At 38.3% G+C, this 14,247-nt stretch overlaps 1 protein-coding gene and 1 pseudogene across 2 annotated transcripts in view; one reads left to right on the top strand and one right to left on the bottom strand.

Moving 5' to 3' along the window:
• The window catches only part of Fam19a1 (family with sequence similarity 19 (chemokine (C-C motif)-like), member A1), a 485,469-nt gene that overhangs the window by 439,324 nt on the left and 31,898 nt on the right, over positions 1-14,247 (top strand). The window lies entirely within an intron of this gene.
• Positions 1-14,247, bottom strand: part of LOC102025807 — a 70,261-nt pseudogene that overhangs the window by 48,352 nt on the left and 7,662 nt on the right.

Below are 14,247 nucleotides of genomic sequence, written 5' to 3'. Positions count from 1 at the left end.
TCATCAAACAACTTCTTTCGTTTTTCCCTCCCCCTCAGCAACCACCTTCTACTTTCTGTGTCTATGAACTTGACTACTATAGGTATTCAAATGTAAGGGAAGTAATTTGGTGTTTATCTTTGGATATGTGCCTTATTTCCCTTAGCAGGACGTCCTCCACTGTAATACATGTTGTAGCACGTGTGACGGTTTCCTTCCTTGTTAAGGCTGAACAATATTCTATTGTGTGTTTGTATATGGGGGTCAGTAGTATTTTGTTTATCTGCTCGTTTGTTGATGGATAGGGTTGCTTAGGTTAGCCACTTGTCGGCTTTTGTGAATGGTGCTGTAGTGAACACATAAATTTCTCTTCAGGTCCTTGCTTTAAATTCTCTTGGATATATTCCTGAAATAGAATTGCTGGATCGTATAGCACTTCTATTTTTGAGGTTTTGAAGAAACTTCATACCGTTTTCTGCAGAAGCTGGACCATTTTACTTTCCCACCCAGTGTGCACAATGGTTCCAGTATTTCCACATCCACATCAAAATTATTTTTCTGTGGCTTTTCTTTCCAATAGGAACCATCCTAATGAATGGGCAGGTTCTTTTGTTCTAACAAATGGCTTAGGTAATTTTTATTATTGGGCAATTTTTGGACCATTAGTGATCAGCAAGTATGAAAACAGATTTCAGGGTGATAAAACATGGCTTTAGTAAGTGTGTGATGTTTTCCTACGCTGAGGTCCACCCTCGGGGCTTCATGTACAGATGGCAGGGCAGCATCAAAGGTCCACGCTGGCTCGGCCCTTGCAGTATCAAATGAGTGGGAATGGCATATTAGCTAGGAGCTCCCACTTTGGAATGTGCTAAACCAGGATTATTCTCCAGTCTTTGGTCTTATTAGCTAAGGGTTTATGGTTTAACCTCTCTGAGTTTCCTGAGTATCAGAATTCATAATACCAATTCACTAGGGCTGGTTATAAAAGTTAAATATAACATCACCTGATAAAACTTCAGATCTGTGATCTGCTACTTTGGAAGTCCATATCTTGATCTTAATAAGCCTCCGCTCCCTCCTTCCAAAAGCAGAGATAGTAAAAAGAAATCTTGCTCCTCCTCTGCTGGTTGGTGCCCAATGTCTTTATCCTCTATAAGAGAGAGAATCCAGATACCAAGCTAAGTACCAAATTATGCAGTGGAACATATATACCCCAATCTTCCTGATAGACACATATAGCCTGTAAGCACTAGACCTATGTGAATCTTCTAGAGAACTTTCCTCTATTCTGTCATTTGCTGCCAGAAAACAGAAGTGAGGTCTCTAATAGTCATCCTGGACCATGTAGTAATCTTGAAAATGAAAGTCACAGATGGTCAGTGAATTCCTCATGACACCTCACAAACCCTGTATTGTTTTTCAAGTCATTTTCCTTAGAAGAAAATTAAACTTCATTCTCATTCCCTACTATTCTTGCACTAGCAGCCCATTCCAAGTCCTAACTGAAATACTAGCTTGTAAGATATTAGAAAGGATAAAATTAGATAAAGCAGGTAAAGCACTTATAGCAGTGCCTGGCTTGTAGAACATGTCTTTAAAATGATAATTGTTTTACTAAATTAGGCTTGGATTTCATAGCACTTTACCAAAACAGTCATGCTGAAAGTCTGGATTCTCCTCTTGAGGTGGACAATACAGTTTTCAATGAGACTAAGTGACAACAAAGTGATAAATAGAAGAATGCAATGAAAACTCTTTAAGAGATCTCCAATGAATACACCAGACTAATGACGCCCTACACTCTTCTTTAATAACCTCTGGAGACCCCCAGGGCTGTGAGACTTTTAGAGGCGACCTCTTTCCAGGTGGTTGAATACTACTTCTGTTCTCAACAAATATATTTATACTTAGCAGGATACATTGTTTCCAAACCTGTTTTACCCATGGCACCTGCTAACAAAATGCATAATAGTATTAAATATTACATAAACTAATAAAGTACGAGTTGGAGAAGAAAAAAGAGTTAAATATTCTGAGAATCTTAAATAATACACAAACATAATTTTTCAGGAGGACAAAATCATTTTTTAAAACAATGGAAGTATTCCATGCTCCTCCTAAACTCTCATTTTGCTCTTTTTGATTTCAAAGACATCAAACCTAGGTGTGAAATGTAATGCATAATAAATGTGGTTTATGCAAAAATGACTGACTACTTGGGACCTTGATATATGAACTCTTAATCCAAGGAAACGCCTGAGCCTTACACTCAAAAATTGGCAAATAAATGTACAGTTAGTTGTTTTCAGTTACATTGCAATATATATGAGGTACATATGTCAACTTGTCCTTAATTGCTTCACTAAATACTTCAACTCACTTGCCAACCACCATTCTCAATCATTTTGCATTACGGGGCACACTTTAAAACCCATCCAGAGTCCATCCTGCTGGAGGCATAGCCCGAGGACAGAAATCTAAAGCAACTCAGGTTTGATTGTGAAGGTACAAAGACACTTGCTCCCACGGCTCACAAGGTGGATCAAGAAAGAAAGGAAACCAAGGAAGGAATTTACATTAAAGCAAGTTAGACAGTGCCAAACAAACTTCCTTCACAGGCCTAAAGGGGAAAGTGATCCCTGTGGACAGAGGTTTAAGAGACAGCCTTTGAAGTGCTCCTGTTTATTCTACAGGATTTTCCTACTCGCCTCTTGAACTAGAATGATAGTGAACCATCTTTCCCTGGAGCAAATAAAGACAAGCAATAGACCTTCTCAAATCAAATACTGCGTCTACAGTTTGTGTAAAGGAAGCCTGAAACCATTTCCCTGTGGGACATGCAAGGAGAGTAGCAAGGCCTTTCTCTTTACCCAGCGTCATGTGCCTTACCGAGACTCAGTAACAAGTGGGGAAGAACTAACAAAAGAAACAGAACGCGATGGTGGATACTTGCCGAGGCGGGCTTTCCCTCTGTGTGCGTAGATGCTTTAGTTCTTACCAAGTGGCTGAGTTTAATTCTTCTCCCCTTTGATCTGGCGAGGTCATAGGAAGCCTTGTCACTTCCTCCAGGGTATTAGAATGCCCCTTAGGATACCCCTGTCAGATCCCAATGTTGCTGTTATCAGAAGCTCAGGAACCCCGAAAATGTGTGTAGGTACTGTATGGCAGCCCACCCGACAGCAGCATCAACTGCCAGCCCTGCAAGCAGGCCGTATTGGATGTCCCCCCCAGTGGGACTTCCAGGCAACAAATGCCCCTCTCTATCACCTTGTTACAATCTCACCAAAATCTGCAAGCAAGATCATGTTGTAGTTTTGAGACGCTAAATTTCAAACAGTGGATTGCTGGAACAGATGCTGCCTGGCATAGCCGGAAAGATACTGTTCGGCATAGGGCTCTAAATCTTCAGGTTGTGCTGATGCATGTTCTAGCTCTGCCTGTATTACCTGTATATATTTAGACATTTACTTTCCCTTTCTGTGTCCATTACTCAGTCCTTCTCTTTTCTTTATCTCTATGGTGTATGGTATGAATAATATTTCCTATCTCACAAGATATTCTTAGGACCATGTACAATTCTGTTACATGTAAAGAACATGCATATAATAAGACTGCATCAGCACAAACTGTCATCACATCATCACCATCCTCGTAGTCACCATTACCACCTATAATACTACTACTGATGTTGATGTTATTATTTCCTGAATCTGTTTCCAGATCTCAGGAAAGAGTTCTTTGACTTAGCCTTCACTTCAAAACATGGTAAAAGAAACCAAAAGTGGCCACCTCAGACAGTGCTTAGAGCAATGTTTTGTGCTTAGTAAGCAGTTGGTAAGTATTAGCTATTTTTATAATAACACTGGTTTGCTGGTTGTCAGTGTCCTTGTGCAAACTTTTGCAGTGCTCTAGTAACTAACCAAACTTCTGCAACATTTTCTAGGCCATTTGTCATCTCTAAGTCTCTTAGAAGTAATAGTTTTAATTTGTTAACGTATGTCCATTCATTCATTCATTCATTCATTCATTCATTCAATGACTACTTATGTAGAGTCAGGAATATGGCAGACCATAATTACAATAGATACTAAAGTTACAGCCAGAGATTCAAGTAGATATAAGCAAGTGATTGTAAGGGCAAGGAGAGTGTAAAAAAGAGAGGAACAAGATGGGGCTATGGTTGTATACAGTAGAGGAATCTAACATGGTCTGGGATTGGAAAGTATCAAGGAAGTCCTTCTGGTTAAGCTCAGAACTCAAGAAGGGATAAATAGAAATATGTGCACAGGTGAGATTAGAGCGACCCAGCTGGTGGGTGAGAGCGCCAGTGTGATGGTGTGGAAGTGTCTGTGGCAGAAGCAGCCAGTGCTTCTTCCTAAGCTAGGAAAAAGCATGGTTCTTTCCAAAAGATGGAAGTAGACAACACGTGCTGGGTGGAAAACAACCTTGCATGGAGCCAGGGCTGGTGAACAGGGCTTCTCACAAAGGACTTCCCACACTCAGAGGAGGAATCCTACTTCATCTTTTGGTATTTAGAAAACAGGAAATAAAGTCTTTCAAAGAGGGGAGTGACAGTCAAAATGGTTGTTTTTTAAGATGGCTCTCATTCTGTGCAGAGAAAGAATGGAAAGGCATGCATGTCAGAAGAAATACCTGGAGCCCAGAAGAAGGGGAACAATAGCTCTTGCTAGGGAGTGCTGGTGTGGAGGTAGGGAAATGCTCCCAAGTCAGCACTATCAAATAATAATTCCTTACTGGTAACCATTTAATTGCTTTGAATTTTTCTAAAGGGTCCACTTGGATGTGGTGCTACTCTGTAAAGACAGATGACTCTGATCACTAAATTATGATTGATTGCAAGGACACTTTTCACCACTACTGGCCTGATGTTCAGTGCTTGGTACTATGAAACAGTCAAGATATTTTGGATCAGAGTTGGATCCTTGGTCAGCAATTATTTGTTGCTGTATGATCTTGGAAATACCATTTCTCTGCACCACTCTTTTCTCATCTGTAAAATGGGCACAAGCACAACATCTACATCATGGGATTGTGGTGAGAATGGGATTGTGGTGAGAAAACTATGAAAAGTATCTAGAGTACTGGAGAGGAGGGAGTCCTCTGCAGTAATGATTATTATTTGGTAACCCTTGAATCCACATGTCACAGGGGTAAAATAGGTGGTAAAGCCCAAGAACAATGGCTGTGCAAATATGAAATTAGAAGACATGTTCTGACTCAGTGGGACCACATAGCTACACCTCTCTAAAGAAATTCCTGTTCAAAGAATGCCAAGTCTAACTCTGACTGACAACACGATCATTACACACAGTTTCCCTTCAAAATGTGATTCAAGTGGTAGATTAGAAAAAAAAAACCTGTTTGGGGCCATAAAAATTTGAGCAAACATGGTGGGCTTTTTATTTGCTGGTGGGGAAAGGAAACGATGTTATTGGCCACCACGCAGAAGGAAACCTCTGAAGCAGGAGGGTAGGCTGCCAGGGTGATTGACTGAAGTGAGCTCTAGGGACTTTCGGGAGAGAATTTTTAACACTTGCTGGGAAAAGAAGCCTTGAAAGCCTGTCTCCAGCCAAAGGGATTTTTGACATGTATTGGCGACAGGCTAGAAGTGAATTTTCTCTCTTCTACCTTTGCAACAGTTTTTTCTCTCTGCCCTCATACAGACCAAAATAGTCAGCTTTACTTTACTGAAATGGAGCCGTAGACATCGTCAAAGACATGTAACTCTCATCAGGCAGCCTGGGTATTAAAATTTTTTTTGAAACCCATGCAGAATTTTCATTTATACTAAACTACTTGTTTAATATATCAGAGCCAAGCTCATATGAATAACAAATATCTGGGGCAGTATTTTCCATGGAAACTGTTTATATGTTAATTTTTTAGGTACTGTTTATGGACACATTCAAATCATTCTTAATATATTTTGGCAATGGCATGATTTGATAATCTTGAATTTTCATAAAAAGGATGTTTTTATTTATATTTTTGTTTATCATTAGGAGCTTGCTTTCTTTCTCTTTTTTTCCTTTCTTTTTTCTCTTAAATGCATACTACAAAGTAAGGTAATCATCAATTCATATTTTAAATTTAAAACATAAATATGTTTAACTTAACCATAAAAAATAGAAATAAAATATATTTTAAACTTTAAGAGAACTAAAATATTATTATTTGGTAAAGGCCATTGCTTTTTAGTTGTGGAAATATATGTCTGAATAAGGAAGGTGATTTTTCTGGTAAATATAGACAGTGGAAGTAAAAGACAGAAAAACATGTTTATTAGAATTCTCTTGGTTATAAGTGGCAGAAGGAGACGGGAGGGAGCTGTTGGCTTATACATGAGTGAAGGTGAGGGGCACACATTTTAGTTGGAGAAATAACACAAGGAAACATCAAGGAGTGAGCTACAGGATTTTTACAGCTACAGGATTTTTACATCTGTAATCTCAGATGGTGTCATTTCTCCTCAGGCTCTATCATGTCTCTCGGTTGAGCCGTTCAGTATGCTGGCTTCTTTCCTAGGCTCTTTGAGGTGACCCCAAATAGGTTCAAGTTCACATTTTTCTGGGTTTAAGTGCAGGGAGGGAAAGCACGTCTCTGCAGATCAGAGTTGGGTGAGATCAGCTTGACCCGGGCTGATGGTCTGGGCTTGCGCCATGTTATGTTTTAAATCAATGCTTTTCAGCTCTCCTTCATGCAGGACCTTTTCATTATTCTGTTTTAATATCCAGCCTGTCATGAACCACTACTTTGCTAAAATATAATGAAAAAATTAACATGAAAATGGAATGAAAAGGAAGACTTACAAAATGCAAGTCCAAATTACCTATTATTATATTTCACTAGCATAGAATTACTCCGTCAAATTGCTGTAGAATGTTCTAAATGCATTCAGTTTCTGAACTTGTTGCAGACCAGTAAACATCATACCTTTAGGAGCAGAACACTAAGTGAGAAGCTAGCAACACACAGACCAAGGCGGTGCACTGCCAGTTTAAATAAAGTTTTATTGGAACACAGCCATGCCCATTTGTTAGCCTATTGTCTATGCTGCTTTCAGGACATATGAGACCAGCCTTTGAGACAGAAAGCATGTGACCTACAAGGTCGAAGTACTTACTATTTAGGCTCTTACAGAAAGAAAAGGTTGCAAGCTTGTACTCTAAGCAATCCCCATGACAAGAGTATGATTTGCAGGACCAAGACAAAAGCACAGGCCCAGGATTAGAGAGTAGGATGGGATGATTTTCCAAAGGAAATTGGGATTAGACTCCCAAAAGAAGGAAAAATGATTCCAGGAAGCCAAGACTCTCCAAATAATTTGGATATTTTTACCTTTCATTTTTCTGGCTCTCCTTAAACTTGAATTACTATATAAAATAGATACTGCCAAATTAAAACATGTGTTAAGTGATTTCAGGCCATGACCAAAGCTTGTTAGAATTTATCTCAAATCCTTTGAGGAATGAAGATAGAGAAAATATGCAAAGAAAGAGTTCTAAAATGTTATTGAAATAAGAGAAATTGTAATATCCACATTGTAATGTATAAAATAATCATACTTATTCTCATTTAAGTCTGCTTTCAAGGATGCAAATGAGAGCTATGTGGATATTTACCTAGAAAGTGCGGTATTTAATAAATATAAATATATAGCATAAACATTTAAAGACTGTGAAAAATGTAAAATGGGTAAGAGTGAGTAGAGTGAACAGGTCTGTTGGAAGGATGGATAAAATTAATTAGGGTGTAATAGGACAAAATAATTGCAAGTTATAATTAGGCCATGATTTGACTTTAGCAAAAAGTGGTAGAACTAAAAAGTAATAGGAAGGCTCTTCTTCATCAAGAGACATATCTCTGAGAAGGTGGTATGGAAGCCAAGCTCCACAACAGGAGGAGCTAGCCAAAATAAATGTCTTGACACAACATAAAGAATTATCAATGGAAAGACTAATCTATTAAAAATATAGTCCATAAGCACCTGGGAAGTTAGAAACCAAATATTCAGGCAGTGGCTGAGTGTATACATATTTTTTCCTGATTCAGAAAAATGAAAAAGTGTTGAAGAACTTTAAGCAAGTGATGGCATTATTCAATTTGCTTCTTAAAACCTCCCTTTTACTATTGTATATGGAATGAGTGATAATAATGACACAATGGTTGAATTGGTCAGCTTTCCCATTGCTTGGACAAGATACCCAATATCTGCAATTTAAAGGTAGAGTGATTAACTTGGTTTTAGAGGGTTCAGTCTATGGTTGCCTGGCTCCAATGCAGAGAGGTCATAGCAGATGGGTATTGCAAAGCAAAGGTGCTCACATCATGGCGGTCACAAAGCAGAGAGCACGGGAAGAGGGCCAGTGAGAGACTGACCCTCTAAAGGTTGCCTCCATTGACCTTCCTCCTGATAGCTGGGCCCCACTGCTGATAGCACATTCAACTAGCATCGCCAGTGGGTTAATCCAGTCATAAATATAGCACCGCTGTGATCCATCCCCCTCTGCAGGAGTCTCGATCCAATCAAGTTGACAATCAAGCTTGACCATCACAACTGTTGACTAAGAGTGATGTTCTAAGAAATCTAAATATATTGAGTGACTTGAACCTCACAGCAGTCGTATTATTCACTCCCCTTTACAGGAAAGACTTTAAATACTCCTTTGACTTTCCATTAGGAAAAATACAGTTAAGTCTTCTTGTTGTGATTTGGACACATAGAATGCCAGACTCTGGGTTACGATGACCAAATATTCTGAGTTGAACACTTCCAATAGTAGATTACTAAACACTGAATAACTGGGTAGGAGATGAACATGCTCCTGGAAACACAGATGAATGTAGGTAGTCATACTAATAATCAGAGGCAAGCAGACATTACTAATGCTAATACAGCAAGTTAATGAGAAATCAAAGCTCCTGCATAGAGGTGTCGGGTTCTTTTACCTGCATGATTCTCCCTCCCTGACTCCTCCACTCCTGTGCACTTCCATCTGCTGCATCCCTCTCCCAAATCAAGCTCCCCTTCTTGATGTTCTGAATTGTGCAAAAGTTTTCAGGTTGTCACAAGTGGTCTTGACCAGATCTAAAGTTTTTTCTAACAAAAGACATACAAACAAGCCTAAAACTCATTCCAAGACTGAAAAAAAAACCACCTGTGTTCAAAACAATACCCTTACACAATTGTTCATAACATTATTCATTGTAGCTAAAATGTGGAACCAAATGTCTACCAGTGGGGTAAGTAGACAACATAGGATGTATCCAAGCAATGAAATATTATTCAGCTGGAAAAAATGAGATCTTGATGCATGCTGTAATATGAATGCAGTTTGAAAACATGCATTGTGAGAGAAGCCAGATGCAAAAGGTCATGCGTTGTGTGGCCTCGTTTATATAAAATATCCGAAATAGTAAATCCATATAGACAGGGAGAAGACAAATGGTTACGGGGGCTGTGGAGTAAGGGAAACATGATGCTTAACACACGCAGAATTTTCTTTGGGGATTCTCAAAGTGTTCTAAACCTAGACTGGGGTGATGTTCATGCTTTATGAATGTACTGAAAGCTACTGAACTGTATGTTTTTAAATGGTTAAAAGAGGGAGCTTTTATTAAGTAAATTTTACATCATGGGTTTAAAAACATCATTCCAAGAATCACTCCTGGGAGCAAAGACTTCCTATGACAACCTTATGTTTCCATTTCTTCAAAAAGAGGTAACGTTTCCTAACAATGCATATTCTCAAAAGAGATCCTGCACAACAGCCCTTGTTGATTTGTTTTCTCCTTTAACTAAATGCTTGAAGCTGAGAGAATTATTAAGTTAAAAAATGGTGGCTATCATGATGATGGCAGTAACCTTAATTATCATGGTATAATTTATACAAAAATCATATAACTTAGACCAGAAAGGTAATGCAAGGCACAAAAATGAATGTTGGTATATATTTACTTGATACTTCTAAGAGTTATATATTTAAAGCATAAATTTGTGGTGAAGGGACAAGTTTAATGGCCATATTTTTGTTTAATTTTTGTACAATAAAAAGCAAACAGTAGATCTTCCCAGCCACTGAGTTTGTATCCCCCCTAGTCTGCCATCGGCATTTTTTCAGGAGGATCTTTCCTACAAATTCCAAGTTGCCCTTGTCCAGCTCCCTAAGCTGAGCCAGAGAAGCTAGTGGCAAGGTCTTTGTTTTGAAAACCAGCAGGGCTCCCAGCATCTTAGCCTGAATTTCTCCAAGCAAAAATTGTTCCCAGTGCAGACAGTATGCTCTTGCCTGCCACAGCACCATGAGGGACCTTCCTGGACTCTGGAGCCTCTCCACTAGGACTGTAATCAGGACCCAAGTATGACAGCCACAGTGCCCCTGCAGCGTGTGCACTAGGACCTCCAGTTGATTTGATTAGCCTCACTTCGTCCTCTCAGGAGCCCAGCTGCAAGATAGCTACAGCTTTCCCCGTCATCACCAATATTGTATTCTCACCTCTGACTCCGTCTCTTACAGTGGAAAAAGAAATCCTCTACACAGTGTGAACTGAGCTTATCAGTCCTTTGTTTATCTGCACAAATTTATCATCCAAGCTTTTCACAGTTAAACAAATAAGCTTTCAACTGTCCTCCATCTCTGCATCAACAAATGCATCAATAGCTAGAAAAGAAAAAGTCTCCAGGAGGATAGCAAATCCAAGGTTAATAATTTCAACCATGTCGTATGGTACACAGGCTTTCAAAGGTCCCTGCAACAAGATCAAATTATGATCAAGGAATGCAAATTATTTCTGCTATAACTGAGGAGAATATCTGCTCAAAAACCAAAGCTGTAAGAAAACACTTCCAGATTGTAAAACTGGGAGTATGTGGAATGGTAAGAAGAGAGTGTATCTTCCTGGAAGGAAGAAGAGGTAAGGGGCATCACATTGTATCAGGCAGACCCCCAAGGCCAGAGAACGTTTACTGGAACAAGGATGGACCCCCTCCTGAGGATGTGGCAGAGTCCACATATGAAACATTTACTCTGTTCAAACGGTGACATTCTGGAAGATATACAGGTGCTGAGACAACTGCAGGGACAGAATCATGAACTCCTCTCAAGTCTAGTGTTTAAAATAGTGTTCAGCAAACCCAAAGAGTTAAGAACCATGTGTTAATCAAAAAAAAAAAACTTTAAAAAATATTTAAGGGAGCTGAGCCTGGTAGTACCTGCCTGTAATTTCTGCACTCAAGAAGCTAAGGCAGGACAACTGTGAGTTCAAGGCCAGCCTGGGCTGCATAGATACCCTGTCTCAATCACCAAAAAACAAAATAAAAAATGAAAGGAGATGGAAATGCTAAGTATTTTCACTTGATCATTACTCATTAAATATATGTATCAAATATCAGACCATATCTCATAGATATGTACAAATAAAATAACGAAGAAATAATATAGAGAAAAATTAAATATATCTGCATGCCTTTTAATTTATGTTACATGATTACCAGGTAGGTAATTAGCTCAGGTAAACAAATTCGATTCAAGCTAGTAACTAGACTTCCGTCCTCTTACATTTATACCTCTAGACTCTGAGCAATGCCAAGGAAGAGAATGGAGAGTGCTTAAAGTACAGAAAGTGGAAAATTCTGAAGTGGAAATTCAAGCCTAGCATCCACTGCCATGATGTACGGAAGCATCATGTCAGGAGTCTGCCTTCCAAGGTGTGGCTTACATCCCTCCTCCGCCATTCATGGTGGGCCGTGTGCAATAGCACACTTCTCAGTTGCGTGTGTCAACCGTCTATGCTCATAGATATTGACATGGTATTACTAAATCTTATACTGTGTTTAAAACTTAGAGTTTGCATACTTTTAGGAAAATGGAGACAAAAAAGGTTAATAAGACTAACACAGTGACACTTTCATTAGCAACAGAGTACAGACACCCTGGGGAACTGTGGTGCATAATTCAATGTTCTCCTCACGGCATCATTTTACATAGTAAGGGGAAAAGTGAATACAACCAAAATAAAAGTACAGGAAAGTGGCAGATTTACTGGTCTCTGCAAAAGAGTAAAGGGAAAAAAATAGGCAACTTGTTACATCTGTTGAAAATTTGTCTCCTGACATAAACCAGCTAGCTCCTTCCAGTCCTTAAGATTTTGTACCTTTCGATTTCAGCCTGTTCTTGCTTATTCAAAAGAACAAGAGGAAGGTCAGATATCTATTGTATTGATTTTGCAGAGTGTATTAAGAAGACTCAAATGCAAATGTATCTCTCCACGGTGCTAGCTGTTTTCGTGCCCCTGGAAGGGGAAAAAACTCATTAGATCTTTTGGGATCGTATTTCATTCGCTTTGCACATGCAAGATTACATCCATTGCTGGTTTTTAAATAAACACATAGTATAAATATCTGAGTGGCAATAAATATGGAAATAAGGCTCAGCCTCTTGCTATGATAAATTTAAACATGAAGTAATAGGTATGGAAACAAATGTAAAAATAATACTATTAGCAAATGCAGTTGCCATAAATGTTATTAAGTTAATTATCCTCTTAGCTTCTATGGGTTTCTAATCATACATTTCTGCTAGGAGATGAGTTGAAATAACTTATTCCCTCTAGACCTTCATTAGAAATACAGTGGAAAAGGTAACCATTTTTCTTATATCAAAACAATAAAAACCTGAATTTAATTGAATTGAGGCAAAACTCAATGTGAGCTTAGTAAATACGAGTTTTTCATGCTGTGAAACAATGCCAAGGAATTTCATACTCTAAATAAGTAAATATTGAAAGTGATTTGGTAAGAAAGAGTTCCACAGATATTTAAGTTTTAAAAATATTAATTAAATACAGATTAATATTCATCAAGCTTATGATCTCATAACATTTTTCTGGTACTCTTAGTTAGCACAGACAAACTTAATCTACTGAAATTACTTGTTTGCCTTTATTATAACTCTCAGTTACTTATTCAAATTAAAACCAAATATATATTTTAAAATGATAGCAGATGAGTGATATCCAGTATTTAATTAAATGCTCAGAATATAGCAAGAGTCGCTCTGTGTAATATCAGTGACTATCACTATCACTTGTCATTTTTGATCACATATTTACATATGTATACAGTTCATATGTGTTTATATAAGTGTATATATTTGCATATAGTACATATATATTTAAATATGTATGTAGTATTTGCATATATAGTATTTGTGTATGGGTATAATATTTGAATATGGATATAATATTTACAAATAATAGGTCCTCTTCTAAGGCCTTTCTACGTTAGCTATAAGAGTTTTATTTCTATATAACCACCTCAACACCTCTCTGAGGTTGAAGCACTATGATTATTCCTATGTAATGAGTGAGGATATCAGAGTTTGCAAATGTTGAGCAACTTGATCAAGAGCTCTTAAACCTAAGCCCTGCTAACCACCACTGAAGTTTTTAGCCACTTGCTCAGGCATCTCACGTATGTCCAGAGGAGCTCATCCATAACTAGACCTATGGACTCATTCTAAACTGTGTTCTGTTCCTTTCATCATGGAGGGCTTAGATTTGTTCCCCACAAGGAAGAATGGGGTTGCTTGAAAAAAATTGTACTGTTTAAGAAACATAATGTATTAGCTTCTAAATGTAGTAAGTAGATTATCAATATGAAGATTAATGTACATGGCTTTTCTAATGGGGTAGAAAACTGTGCTTTTTAAGAACAATTAGATACTGCTATCTTTACCTTTCAGCAGTTCTCTCTATCTACTCTCCAGCGTACAGCTCTGCTTCTGCAAGCATCTTGCTTATGCGTTAACTGAAGGCCATGCAAGAGGGAGCAAAAGGCCAACAGGCATCGTTCTTAGTCTGTCTGAGTGCAATACTCCTAATACTTAGGAACACATTACCCTCTTTATTTAGCATATCCCTATTAGGTGGGCATCAATTATGAGGAAAATAAGGTTAAAGGGGCTTCAAACTTGTCCAAAGACAAGTGAGACTTAATGAAAATTTAAAAAGCAGAAACTTTTCCATCTGCTTTTAGAGTTCATGATTTTGATTATATGGTTAAAATAACTTTAAAATTGTAATCTGGGGAAATTCCTCTTTAGAAAGTAGTTTCACTTTTTGAGAATTTTGTCAATCTCAACCTTTGCACAAAGCACAGGTGATCCCTGTGTGCTTTCAGCAACACCTGCGTGAAATAGGCGGCCGACCCACTTTACAGAGGAGACCCTGGGCTCGGGCTAGTGCTTGACT

The sequence above is a fragment of the Chinchilla lanigera genome, unplaced genomic scaffold (assembly GCF_000276665.1).
Source record: "Chinchilla lanigera isolate Chin_1 unplaced genomic scaffold, ChiLan1.0 scaffold00020, whole genome shotgun sequence".
Taxonomy (NCBI): Eukaryota; Metazoa; Chordata; class Mammalia; order Rodentia; family Chinchillidae; genus Chinchilla; species Chinchilla lanigera.
The sequence above is the reverse complement of the archived record's forward strand: the minus strand, read 5'-3'. Positions and strand labels throughout refer to the sequence as shown.